Source organism: Canis lupus, chromosome X (genome assembly GCF_011100685.1).
Source record: "Canis lupus familiaris isolate Mischka breed German Shepherd chromosome X, alternate assembly UU_Cfam_GSD_1.0, whole genome shotgun sequence".
Classification (NCBI taxonomy): Eukaryota; Metazoa; Chordata; class Mammalia; order Carnivora; family Canidae; genus Canis; species Canis lupus.
The window spans coordinates 71,981,629-71,994,156 of record NC_049260.1 but is presented as its reverse complement, the minus strand read 5'-3'; the positions used below and the strand labels follow the sequence as shown (position 1 = coordinate 71,994,156).

The window sequence follows — 12,528 nt, the reverse complement described above, 5'->3', positions numbered from 1 at the left end:
TCTACTGCTTCCTGTATTCCAAATATGAGTGAAACCATATGATAATTGTCTTTCTCTGATTGACTTATTTCACCTAGCATAATATGCTCCACGTCCATCCACATCAATGCAAATGGTAGGTATTCATCCTTTCTGATGGCTAAGTAATATTTCATTGCATGTATGTATATACCACATCTTCTTTATCTATTCATCTGCCAATGGACATCTCAACTCTTTCCACAGTTTGGACACTCCAGCCATAGACATTGGGGTGCAGGTGCCCCTTTGGATGAATATATTTGTGTCTTTGGGGTAAATACTGATTAGTACAATTGTTGCATCATAGAAGAGGTCTACTTTTAACTTCTTGAGGAACCTCCATGCGATTTTCCAGAGTGGCTGTACCAGCTTGCATTTCCACCAACAATATAAAAGGGTCCCCCTTTCTCCATATCCTTGCCAACATCTGTTACTTCCTGACTTGTTAATTTTAGCCATTTTGACTGGTGGGAGGTGGTATCTCATTGTGGTTTTGATTTTTATTTCCCTGATGCCAAGTGATGTTGAGCATTTTTTTCATGTTTCTGTTGGCCATCTGTATGTCTTCTTTGAAGAAATGTCTCTTCATGTCTTTTGCCCATTTCATGATTGGATTGTTTCTTTGCTGTTGAGTTTAATAAGTTCTTTATAGATCTTGGATACTAGCCCTTTATCTGATATATCATTTGCAAATATCTTCTCCCATTCTGTAGGTTGCCTTTTAGTTTTGTTGACTGTTTCCTTTGCTATGAAAAGGCTTTTTCTCTTGATGAAGTCCTAATAGTTCATTTTTGCTTTTGTTTCCCGTGCCTTTAGAGACGTGTCTAGCAAGATGTTGCTGTGGCCAAAGTCAAAGAGGTTGCTGTTTGTTTTAACAGGATCTTGAAGGATTCCTGTCTCACATTTTAGTCTTCCATCCATTTTGAATTTATTTTTGTGTATGATGTAAAAAAATGGTCCAGTTTTATTCTTTTGCATGTGGCTGTCTTATTTTCCCAACAATATTGGTTGAAGAGACTGTATTTTTTCCATTGGATAGTCTTTCCTGCTTTGTTTATTTATTTATTTATTTATTTATTTATTTATTTATTTATTTATGATAGTCACACACAGAGAGAGAGAGAGAGGCAGAGACACAGGCAGAGGGAGAAGCAGGCTCCATGCACCAGGAGCCCGACGTGGGACTCGATCCCAGGTCTCCAGGATCGCGCCCTGGGCCCAAGGCAGGCGCCAAACCGCTGCGCCACCCAGGGATCCCTCTTTCCTGCTTTGTTAAAGATTAGGTAACTATATTGTTGTGGTCCATTTCTGGGTTCTCTCTACTGTTCCATTGATCTATGTGTCTGTTTTTGTGCCAGCACCATACTGTCTTGATGATCACAGCTTTGTAATATAGCTTGAAATCAGGCCTTGGATGCCATCAGCTTTGGTTTTCTTTTTCAACATTGCTTTGGCTATTTAGTGTCTTTTCTGGTTTCATACAAATTTTAGGATTATTTGTTCCAGCTCTGTGAAAATTGTTGATGGTATTTTGATAGGGATTGCATTGAATGTGTAGAGTGCTCTGCAAAGCATAGACATTTTCACAACATTTATTCTTCCAATCCATGAGCATGGAATGTTTTTTCATCTCTTTGTGTCTTCCTCAATTTCTTTTATAAGTGTTCTGTAGTACAGATACTTTACCTCTTCGGTCAGCTTTATTCCGAGGTATCTTATGGTTTCGGTGCAATTGTAAATGGGATCAATTCCTTAATTTCTCTTTCTTTTGTCTCATGTTTAGTGTAAAGAAACACAACTGATTTCTCTGCTTTGATTTTATATCCTGCCACGTTGCTGAATTCCTGTATGAGTTCTAGAAACTTTTACTTGGCGTCTTTGGGGTTTTCCACATAAAGTATCATGTCATCTGCCAAGAGTGAGAGTTTAACTTTTTCTTTGACAATTTGAATGCCTTTTATTTCTTTTTGTTGTCTCATTGCTGAGGCTAGAGCTTTTATTACTATGTTGAAAAACAGTGTTGAGTGTGGGCATCCCTGTCATGTTCCTGAGCTTAAAGGAAAAGCTCTAAGTTTTCCCCCATTGAGAATGGTACCTTCTGTGGGATTTTTGTAGATGGCTTTTATTATGTAGAGGTATGTTCCCTGTATCCTTTAGACCATGGAGAGGTTTAATCAAGAAAGGATGCTGTATTTTGTCAATTTTTTTCTGCATTAATTGAGAGGATCATATGGTTCTTGTCCTTTCTTTTATTAATGTGATGTATCACATTGATTGATTTGTGAATGTTGAACCACTCCTGCAGCACAAGAATAAATCCCACTTAGTCATGGTGAATAATCATTTTAATGTACTGTTGGATCCTATTGGGTAGTACCTTGATTAGAATTTTGGCATCTATGTTATCAGGAATATTGGTGTATAATTCTCCTTTTTTGATGGGTTCTTTGGTTTTGGGATCAAGGTAATGCAGGCCTCATAGAGCAAGTTTGGAAGTTTTCCTTCCATTTCTATTTTTGAAACAGCTGCAGAATAATAGGTATTAGTTCTTAAAGTGTTTGGCAGAATTTCCCTGGGAAACCATCTGTCCCTAGACCCTTGTTTGTCAGGAGATTTTTGATTATTGATTCAATTTTCTTGCTGGTTATGGGTCTGTTCAAGTTTTAAATTTATTCTTATTTCAGTTTTGGTATTTATAGGTTTCCAGGAACACATCCATTTCTTCCAGATTACCTAATCAGTCAACATATAAATTAGGGAAGTTCTCAGCTATTATTTGTTCCCTAATCTGAGGAAGGAAACAGGCATTCAAGTCCAGGAGGTAGAGAGGACACTTCCCAAAATCAATAAAAATAGATCAACACCCCAACATTTAATAGTGAAGCTTGCAAATTTCAGAGACAAAGAGAAAATCCTGAAAGCAGCTCAAGCAAGAGGTTCTTAAACTACAATGGTAGAAACATTAGGTTGGAGATAGACCTATCCACAGATACCTCCAGGCCAGAAAGGTCTTACATGATATATTCAAGGTAGTCAATGAGAAAAACATGCAGCCAGGAATGCTTTACCCAACAGGGCTGTCATTTAGAATGGAAGGAGAGATACAGAGCTTTCAGGACACACACCTCTTTCTCTTTCTTCTTCCTCAGGTTTCCCCCCAAATTCTAATATTCTTTCATTTTATGGCATCACTGATTTCTCAAAGCCTCTCCTTATGTTCCATTAGTTGTTTTTCTCTATTTTCTTCAGCTTCCTTCCTTTCCATCAACTTTTCTTCTATGTCACTTATTTTATCTTCTGCCTTCTTTAACCTAGCTGTTAGAGCATCCAATTTAGACTGCATCTCAGTTAGAGCATTTTAATTGGGCCTGATTAGATTTCATTCCTACACTGAGAAATTCACTAGTGACTTCTATGCTTTTTCAAGCCCAGGTAGTAACTTTATAATTGTTATCCTAAATTCCAACTCTCTGACACCTTACTTATATCCATATTGATTAGATCTGTGCCAGAGAGTATTATGTCTGGTTCCTCATTTTGTTGTGAATTCCTCCTTATAGTCCTTTTGACCACAGAAGAATGGATGAACCAATGAACAAAATCAAAAATATCAACCATGACTCAAGTGAAATACACACTAAACAAACCCAAAGAGATCAGAAACTAAAAAGGAAAAAAAAAAAAGATGAAGGGAAGAAAAATATAATCTCCCAGGTGGATAAAACAGGGTGATGTACTTGATCCTGGATGTATTTTAGTCTGCTAGAAGACACGAAATTCCAAAATTTTAAAGAGAGCAAAACATATGTACATACAAAAATAAAATTGGATATATTGAAAGAAAGCCAAAAATGAAGAGTATATATATATAATGTAAATGTAAATAATAAAAGTTTAAAAAATACTTAAAAACAAAGAGTTGGTAAAATAAGAAACTTGTTGAAAAGGAAATAAAAGAAGAAAAAATTTTAAACTAAAAGATAAAGGAATTTTGAGAAAAATACTCACATTCTATATATTGTTTTTCCCTAGCCCAGGAGTTTTGCAGTCCTGTATGCTCCATAAAACTTAGTGTTCACCTGTTGTTTCAGTCTTTCTTCTGCAGGAGGTGCCTGCTGCACTGTTTCTCAGGTACCTTTGTCTGCGTGGAGTTGCACCAGCCCTTGCCAGGGTGGTGCAACCCACCCCCGCCAGGGTGTGAAGTTCAGTGTGGGCCGCTACTGGTTGCTTTATGTGGCTTTTGTTCCCTGAAGGCTTTCTGCTTCTCTTAGAGAATGAAAATAAAAATGGCTATGCCTCAATCTCCAGCCCCAGAGCTGAAAGATTGTGGTCGTCTTTATTCAGTAATCCCTTAAGGATAAGTAATCTTCATGTTTTTGTGTGCCACACTTTTGTCTGCAGACTCCTGCAATGAGTGCCCACATAGATCCTCAAAGAGGAAGGTAGATAATCGCTATATTTCTTTTTTTTAATTTATTTTTTATTGGTGTTCAATTTACTAACATACAGAATAACCCCCAGTGCCCGTCACCCATTCACTCCCACCCCCCGCCCTCCTCCCCTTCTACCACCCCTAGTTCGTTTCCCAGAGTTAGCAGTCTTTACGTTCTGTCTCCCTTTCTGATATTTCCCACACATTTCTTCCCCCTTCCCTTATATTCCCTTTCACTATCATTTATATACCCCCAATGAATGAGAACATATAATGTTTGTCCTACTCCGACTGACTTACTTCACTCAGCATAATACCCTCCAGTTCCATCCACGTTGAAGCAAATGGTGGGTATTTGTCATTTCTAATAGCTGAGTAATATTCCATTGTGTACATAAACCACATCTTCTTTATCCATTCATCTTTCGTTGGACACCGAGGCTCCTTCCACAGTTTGGCTATCGTGGACATTGCTGCTATAAACATCGGGGTGCAGGTGTCCCGGCGTTTCATTGCATTTGTATCTTTGGGGTAAATCCCCAACAGTGCAATTGCTGGGTCGTAGGGCAGGTATATTTTTAACTGTTTGAGGAACCTCCACACAGTTTTCCAGAGTGGCTGCACCAGTTCACATTCACACCAACAGTGTAAGAGGGTTCCCTTTTCTCCGCATCCTCTCCAACATTTGTTGTTTCTTGCCTTGTTAATTTGCCCCATTCTCACTGGTGTGAGGTGGTATCTCATGGTGGTTTTGATTTGTATTTCCCTGATGGCAAGTGATGCAGAGCATTTTCTCATATGCATGTTGGCCATGTCTATGTCTTCCTCTGTGAGATTTCTCTTCATGTCTTTTGCCCATTTCATGATTGGATTGTTTGTTTCTTTGGTGTTGAGTTTAATAAGTTCTTTATAGATCTTGGAAACTAGCCCTTTATCTGATATGTCATTTGGAAATATCTTCTCCCATTCTGTAGGTTGTCTTTTAGTTTTGTTGACTGTATCCTTTGGTATGCAAAAGCTTCTTATCTTGATGAAGTCCCAATAGTTCATTTTTGCTTTCGTTTCTTTTGCCTTCGTGGATGTATCTTGCAAGAAGTTACTGTGGCTGAGTTCAAAAAGGGTGTTGCCTGTGTTCTTCTCTAGGATTTTGATGGAATCTTGTCTCACATTTAGATCTTTCATCCATTTTGAGTTTATCTTTGTGTATGGTGAAAGAGAGTGGTCTAGTTTCATTCTTCTGCATGTGGATGTCCAATTTTGCCAGCACCATTTATTGAAGAGACTGTCTTTCTTCTAATGGATAGTCTTTCCTCCTTTATCGAATATTAGTTGACCATAAAGTTCAGGGTCCACTTCTGTGTTCTCTATTCTGTTCCACTGATCTATGTGTCTGTTTTTGTGCCAGTACCACACTGTCTTGATGACCACAGCTTTGTAGTACAACCTGAAATCTGGCATTGTGATGCCCCCAGATATGGTTTTCTTTTTTAAAATTCCCCTGGCTATTCGGGGTCTTTTCTCATTCCACACAAATCTTAAAATAATTTGTTCTAACTCTCTGAAGAAAGTCCATGGTATTTTGATAGGGATTGCATTAAACGTGTATATTGCCCTGGGTAACATTGACATTTTCACAATATTAATTCTGCCAATCCATGAGCATGGAATATTTTTCCATCTCTTGGTGTCTTCCTCAATTTCTTTCAGAAGTGTTCTATAGTTTTGAGGGTATAGATCCTTTACATCTTTGGTTAGGTTTATTCCTAGGTATCTTATGCTTTTGGGTGCAATTGTCAATGGGATGGACTCAATTTCTCTTTCTTCAGTCTCATTGTTAGTGTATAGAAATGCCACTGAATTCTGGGCATTGATTTTGTATCCTGCCACGCTACCGAATTGATGTATGAGTTCTAGCAATCTTGGGGTGGAGACTTTTGGGTTTTCTACGTAGAGTATTATGTCATCAGCGAAGAGGGAGAGTTTGACTTCTTCTTTGCCAATTTGAATGCCTTTAATGTCTTTTTGTTGTCTGATTGCTGAGGCTAGGACTTCCAGTACTATGTTGAATAGCAGTGGTGGGAATGGACATCCCTGTCTTGTTCCTGATCTTAGGGGAAAGGCTCCCAGTGCTTCCCCACTGAGAATGATATTTGCTGTGGGCTTTTCATAGATGGCTTTTATGATGTTGAGGAATGTTCCCTCTATCCCTACACTCTGAAGAGTTTTGATCAGAAATGGATGGTGTATTTTGTCAAATGCTTTCTCTGCATCTAATGAGAGGATCATATGGTTCTTGGTTTTTCTCTTGCTGATATGATCAATCACATTGATTGTTTTACGGGTGTTGAACCAGCCTTGTGTCCCGGGGATAAATCCTACTTGGTCATGGTGAATAATTTTCTTAATGAACTGTTGGATCCTATTGGCCAGTATCTTGTTGAGAATTTTTGCATCCATGTTCATCAGGGATATTGGTCTGTAATTCTCCTTTTTGGTGGGGTCTTTGTCTGGTTTTGGAATTAAGGTGATGCTGGCCTCATAGAACGAATTTGGAAGTACTCCATCTCTTTCTATCTTTCCAAACAGCTTTAGGAGAATAGGTATGGTTTCTTCTTTAAACGTTTGATAAAATTCCCCTGGGAAGCCATCTGGCCCTGGACTCTTGTGTCTTGGGAGGTTTTTGATGATTGCTTCAATTTCCTCCCTGGTTATTGGCCTGTTCAGGTTTTCTATTTCTTCCTGTTCCAGTTTTGGTAGTTTGTGGCTTTCCAGGAATGCTTACATTTCTTCTAGATTGCCTAATTTATTGGCGTATAGCTGTTCATAATATGTTTTTAAAATCGTTTGTATTTCCTTGGTGTTGGTAGTGATCTCTCTCATTCATGATTTTATTAATTTGAGTCTTCTCTCTCTTCTTTTTAATAAGGCTGGCTAATGGTTTATCTATCTTATTAATTCTTTCAAAGAACCAACTCCTGGGTCTGTTGATCTGTTCCACAGTTCTTCTGGTCTCGATTTCGTTGAGTTCTGCTTGAATCTTTATTAAATCCCTTCTTCTCCTGGGTGTAGGATCTATTTGCTGTTTTTTCTCTAGCTCCTTTATGTGTAAGGTTAGCTTTTGTATTTGAGTTCTTTCCAGTTTTTGAATGGATGCTTGTATTGCGATGTATTTCCCCCTTAGGACTGCTTTTGCTGCATCCCAAAGATTTTGAACGGTTGTATCTTCATTCTCATTAGTTTTCATGAATGTTTTTAATTCTTCCTTAATTTCCTGGTTGACCCTTTCATCTTTTAGCAGGATGGTCCTTAACCTCCACGTGTTTGAGGTCCTTCCAAACTTCTTGTTGTGATTTAGTTCTAATTTCAAGGCATTATGGTCTGAGAATATGCAGGGGACGATCCCAATCTTTTGGTATTGGTTCAGACCCGATTTGTGACCCAATATGTGGTCTATTCTGGAGAAAGTTCCATGTGCACTTGAGAAGAATGCGTATTCAGTTGAGTTTGGATGTAAAGTTCTGTAGATATCTCTGAAATCCATCTGGTCCAGTGTATCATTTACAGCTCTCGTTTCGTTGGTGATGTTGTGCTTAGAAGACCTATCGAGTATAGAAAGAGCTAGATTGAAGTCACCAAGTATAAGTGTATTATTATCTAAGTATTTCTTCACTTTGGTTAATAATTGATTTATATATTTGGCAGCTCCCACATTCGGGGCATATATATTGAGGATTGTTAAGTCCTCTTGTTGAATAGATCCTTTAAGTATGATATAGTGTCCCTCTTCATCTCTTAGTACAGTCTTCGGGGTAAATTTTAGTTTATCTGATATAAGGATGGCTACCCCTGCTTTCTTTTGAGGACCTTTCGAATGGTAAATGGTTCTCCAACCTTTTATTTTCAGGCTGTAGGTGTCCTTCTGTCTAAAATGAGTCTCTTGTAGACAACAATTATATTGGTCCTGCTTTTTTATCCAGTCTGAAACCCTGCGCCTTTTGATGGGGTCATTAAGCCCGTTCACATTCAGAGTTACTATTGAGAGATATGAGTTTAGTGTCATCATGATATCTATTCAGTCTTTGCTTTTGTGGATTGTTCCACTGAACTTCTTCTTAAAGGGGAATTTTAAGACTCACCCTTAAAATTTCTTGCAGAGCTGGTTTGGAGGTCACATATTCTTTTAGTTGCTGCCTGTCTTGGAAGCTCTTTATCTCTCCTTCCATTTTGAATGAGAGCCTTGCTGGATAAAGTATTCTTGGTTGCATGTTCTTCTCATTTAGGACCCTGAATATATCCTGCCAGCCCTTTCTGGCCTGCCAGGTCTCTGTGGAGAGGTCTGCTGTTACCCTAATACTCCTCCCCATAAAAGTCAGGGCTTTCTTGTCTCTTGCTGCTTTAATGATCTTCTCTTTATCTTTGGAATTTGCAAGCTTCACTATTAAATGTCGACGTGTTGAACGGTTTTTATTGATTTTAGGGGGGGATCTCTCTATTTCCTGGATCTGAATGCCTGTTTCCCTTCCCAGATTAGGAAAGTTTTCAGCTAGAATTTGTTCAAGTACATATTCTGGCCCTCTGGCCCTTTCGGCACCCTCGGGAACCCCAATTAAACATAGGTTTTTCTTCCTCAGGCTGTCGTTTATTTGCCTTAATCTATCTTCATGGTCTTTTAATTGTTTGTCTCTTTTTTCCTCAGTTTCCCTCTTTGGTATCAACTTGTCTTCTATGTCACTCACTCGTTCTTCCACCTTGTTAACCCTCGTCGTTTGGACTTCTAGTTTGGCTTGCATCTCATTCAGTTGATTTTTAATTTCTGCCTGATTAGCTCTAAATTCTGCAGTCATGAAGTCTCTTGAGTCCTTTATGCTTTTTTCTAGAGCCACCAGTAGCTGTATAATAGTGCTTCTGAATTGGCTTTCTGACATTGAATTGTAATCCAGATCTTGTAACTCTGTGGGAGAGAGGACTGTTTCTGATTCTTTCTTTTGAGGTGAGGTTTTCCTTCTAGTCATTTTGCTCAGTGCAGAGTGGCCAAAAGCAAGTTGTATTGGGAAAAGGAGAAAAAGAGAGGAGAGAAAGAAGGAAATAAAAGAGAAAGAGAAAAAAAAGGAAGAAAAAAACGAAAAAAAAGAAGAAAAAGAGAAAGAAAAAGAAAGAAAGGAGAAAAAAGGGGGGTGGGGGAAGGGTACAAATCAAAAAGCAAAACAAAACACAACAAAACAAAACAAACAAAAACAAAAACAAAAAAGAACCACGGGGGAGTATCTTCTGATTCTGTGTACTTTAAGTCCCTTGGTTTCCCCTGGAAGTTGTCCGTCTAGCTGGTCTTCTGGGAGAGTGGCCTGTTGTGCTGATTTTCAGGTGTTAGCACTTGGGGGAGCTGCTGTGCCCCTGCCTGGTGCAGGGCTTAGTGGGGGTTGTTTACCCCGTGAGGCCCCAGGAGGAACGACTGCAGTGGTGGGGCCAGCTCTGGAAACTTGGATTCAGCTCCGGCAGAAACTCCGGAGCTCTCCGTCTGCAGGGCCTGGAGGCTCCGGGTCACGGCCGCTGATCTGCTCAGCTCGGGGCAGGAGCGTCCTTGCTGTCCTGGGCCCTCCCGGCCTCTGCCTGTCCCAGGGGGAGACCGGATCCTGGGCTGTGTCCCGGCCCCCTGTGCTCCGGAGCCTGCGCTGTTGGATTCGCGCTCCCAGCAGCGCAGCCCCCTCCGCGGAGCCGCCGCCCGAGCCCCCTCCGATCTGCTCCTGGAACCGCGCAGCCCCCTCCGCACGGAGCCTCTTCCTCTGCCTGAGCCCCTCCGAGGTGCTCCGGGTCCCGCCGTGCGCGCTGCAGCCCTTAGGGAGCTCGGCGCACTCTTCTGGGCGCGCAGTTGCTCTGTTAGTGTCCCAGGGAACCCGAGGGCATCCTCGCCCTTCTGGGTCCTGCTCCAACTCCCTGCGAGCCCCTTTCTGCCCGGGAAGGTCGGTGCAGCTCCTGCTCCTCCGGGACGGGGCTCTCCTGTCCTGGGACACACACCCCCAGCCTTAGCCCGGCTCCTCGCGGGGCCCCTCCCCCTTGGAGGCCTTTGTTTCTTTATTTCTTTTTTCCCGTCTTCCTACCTTGATAGAAGCGCAAACTCTTCTCACTGTAGCATTCCAGGTGTTCTCTCTTTAATTCTCAGGCCGAATTCATAGATTTTCAGGATAATTTGAAGGTTTTCTAGGTAATTTGGTGGAGACAGGTGATTTGGATACCCTACTCTTCCGCCATCTCGCCCCTCCTCCTAATCGCTACATTTCTGTACTTTGCAGGGCCCTTGCAAGAGACCAGTCGCCCAATCATGCTGTGGTTTATGGTTTAGGTGAACTAAGCTAAAAGCCCCCTCCCAGGCTGGCAACTCTCCCTGGTTTCCCCTCTCCAATGCTTGGGAACTCTGCAGGCTCAGTAACCCCTGTTCTTTCTGTGACCCCCTAGAGATCCTGAGACCACACTGTTTCACTTAGGATTCTGTCCCACTTCACCACCTAAGCCACTTTTCAGTCAGGGACATCTCTCACTGGAGCAGATTTCTAAAGGTTCTAATATTGGGCTCTGGGACTACACCACTTTCTGGTAGCCTACTTACAGAGGCCTCCTTCCCCTGCCAATCATCTCCTTAAATATATCCCCTCATATTCATTTCTCCACATCTCTTATTACCTTCCAAAAAGTGGTTGCTTTTCTATTTGCAGAATCCAGTATTTCTTTTCTTACACCTCGGGTTAAATCCCTAGGTGTTCAAAATGATTTGATAGTTATCTATCTAAATTCAGGGGACCAGATGAACCGAAGTCCCTGACCCTTGTGGCATCTTGCCTCCTACTTTTAATTTTTTAATATTGTTTGCCACAGTGGCTGCACCAATTTGCATTCCCACCAAAAGTACATGATGGTTCCCTTTTCTCCACATCCTCACCAACACGTGTTATTATCTTTTTGATACTAGCCATTCTGATTGGTGTAAAGTGATACCTCATTGTGGTTTTGATTTACATTTCCTAGATGATGAGTGATGCTGAGCATCTTTTCATGTTTTCTGTTGGCCATTTGAATGTCTTCTTTGGAAAAGTGTCCATTCAGGTCTTCTGCCCATTTATTAATCAGATTATTTGTGGTGTTTTTGGTGTTATTTAAGTTCTTTATTTTAGATCACAATACCTTATTAGATATATAATTTGTAATTATCTTCTCCCATTCAGTAGACTGTCAGTTTGTTTTGTTGATGGCTTCCTTCATTGTGCAAAAGCTTTTTATTTTGGTGTAGTTCCAATAGCTTATTTTTGCTTTTGTTTCCCTTGCCTGAGGAGACATATCTATAAAAATGTTGCTAAGGCCTATGTCAAAGAGATTACTGCCTATATTTTCTCTAACAACATCTTGACTATTTTTAGTGATGAGAAACTTTCTTCCTCATAAAGTAACCCATTTTGTCATTGGACATATTTGATTACTAAAAAAAAATTAAATTATTCTTTATGTGAAGCATAGAGAGGCATATGGTAAACTAAAATCCTTCAATGAAATGTATACACGTGTGTGTATATAATGCATATATATATTATATATGCTATATAATAGAATGAAAAAGTATAGATATATTTACATATTTCTTTCTATATGAAAATATATTGTATTTATTCATGAGAGACACAGAGAGAGAGAGGCAGAGAAATAGGCAGAGGGAGAAGCAGGTTCCCCATGGGAACCCCAGTGTGGGACTTGATCCCAGGACCGCAGGATCACTCCCTGAGCCAAAAGCAGATGCTCAACCACTGAGCCACCCAGGCATTCCTATTTACATATTTCTTATGTCTCCTCTTTACCAGATTAAACATCACAAGTATTTTCAGCTATTTCTTATGTGAATTTTATATAAAATATTATTCAATGTGTCCACAATTAGTTCTTAAGATGTTCACTTGTTTTTTTTTAAGGCTATATAGTCAAATAAGTTTGTGAGACATTGGATTAAATATCTTTCCTGAAGGATTTTTATGATTCTTTGAAAAGTTCATATGCATTATGTATCAGCAGTTATCGAACTAGACTCCAATTCCTCT

The 12,528-nt window shown here is 40.1% G+C and overlaps 1 pseudogene; it reads right to left on the bottom strand.

Moving 5' to 3' along the window:
- The window catches only part of LOC119868307, a 50,295-nt pseudogene that overhangs the window by 36,798 nt on the left and 969 nt on the right, over positions 1-12,528 (bottom strand).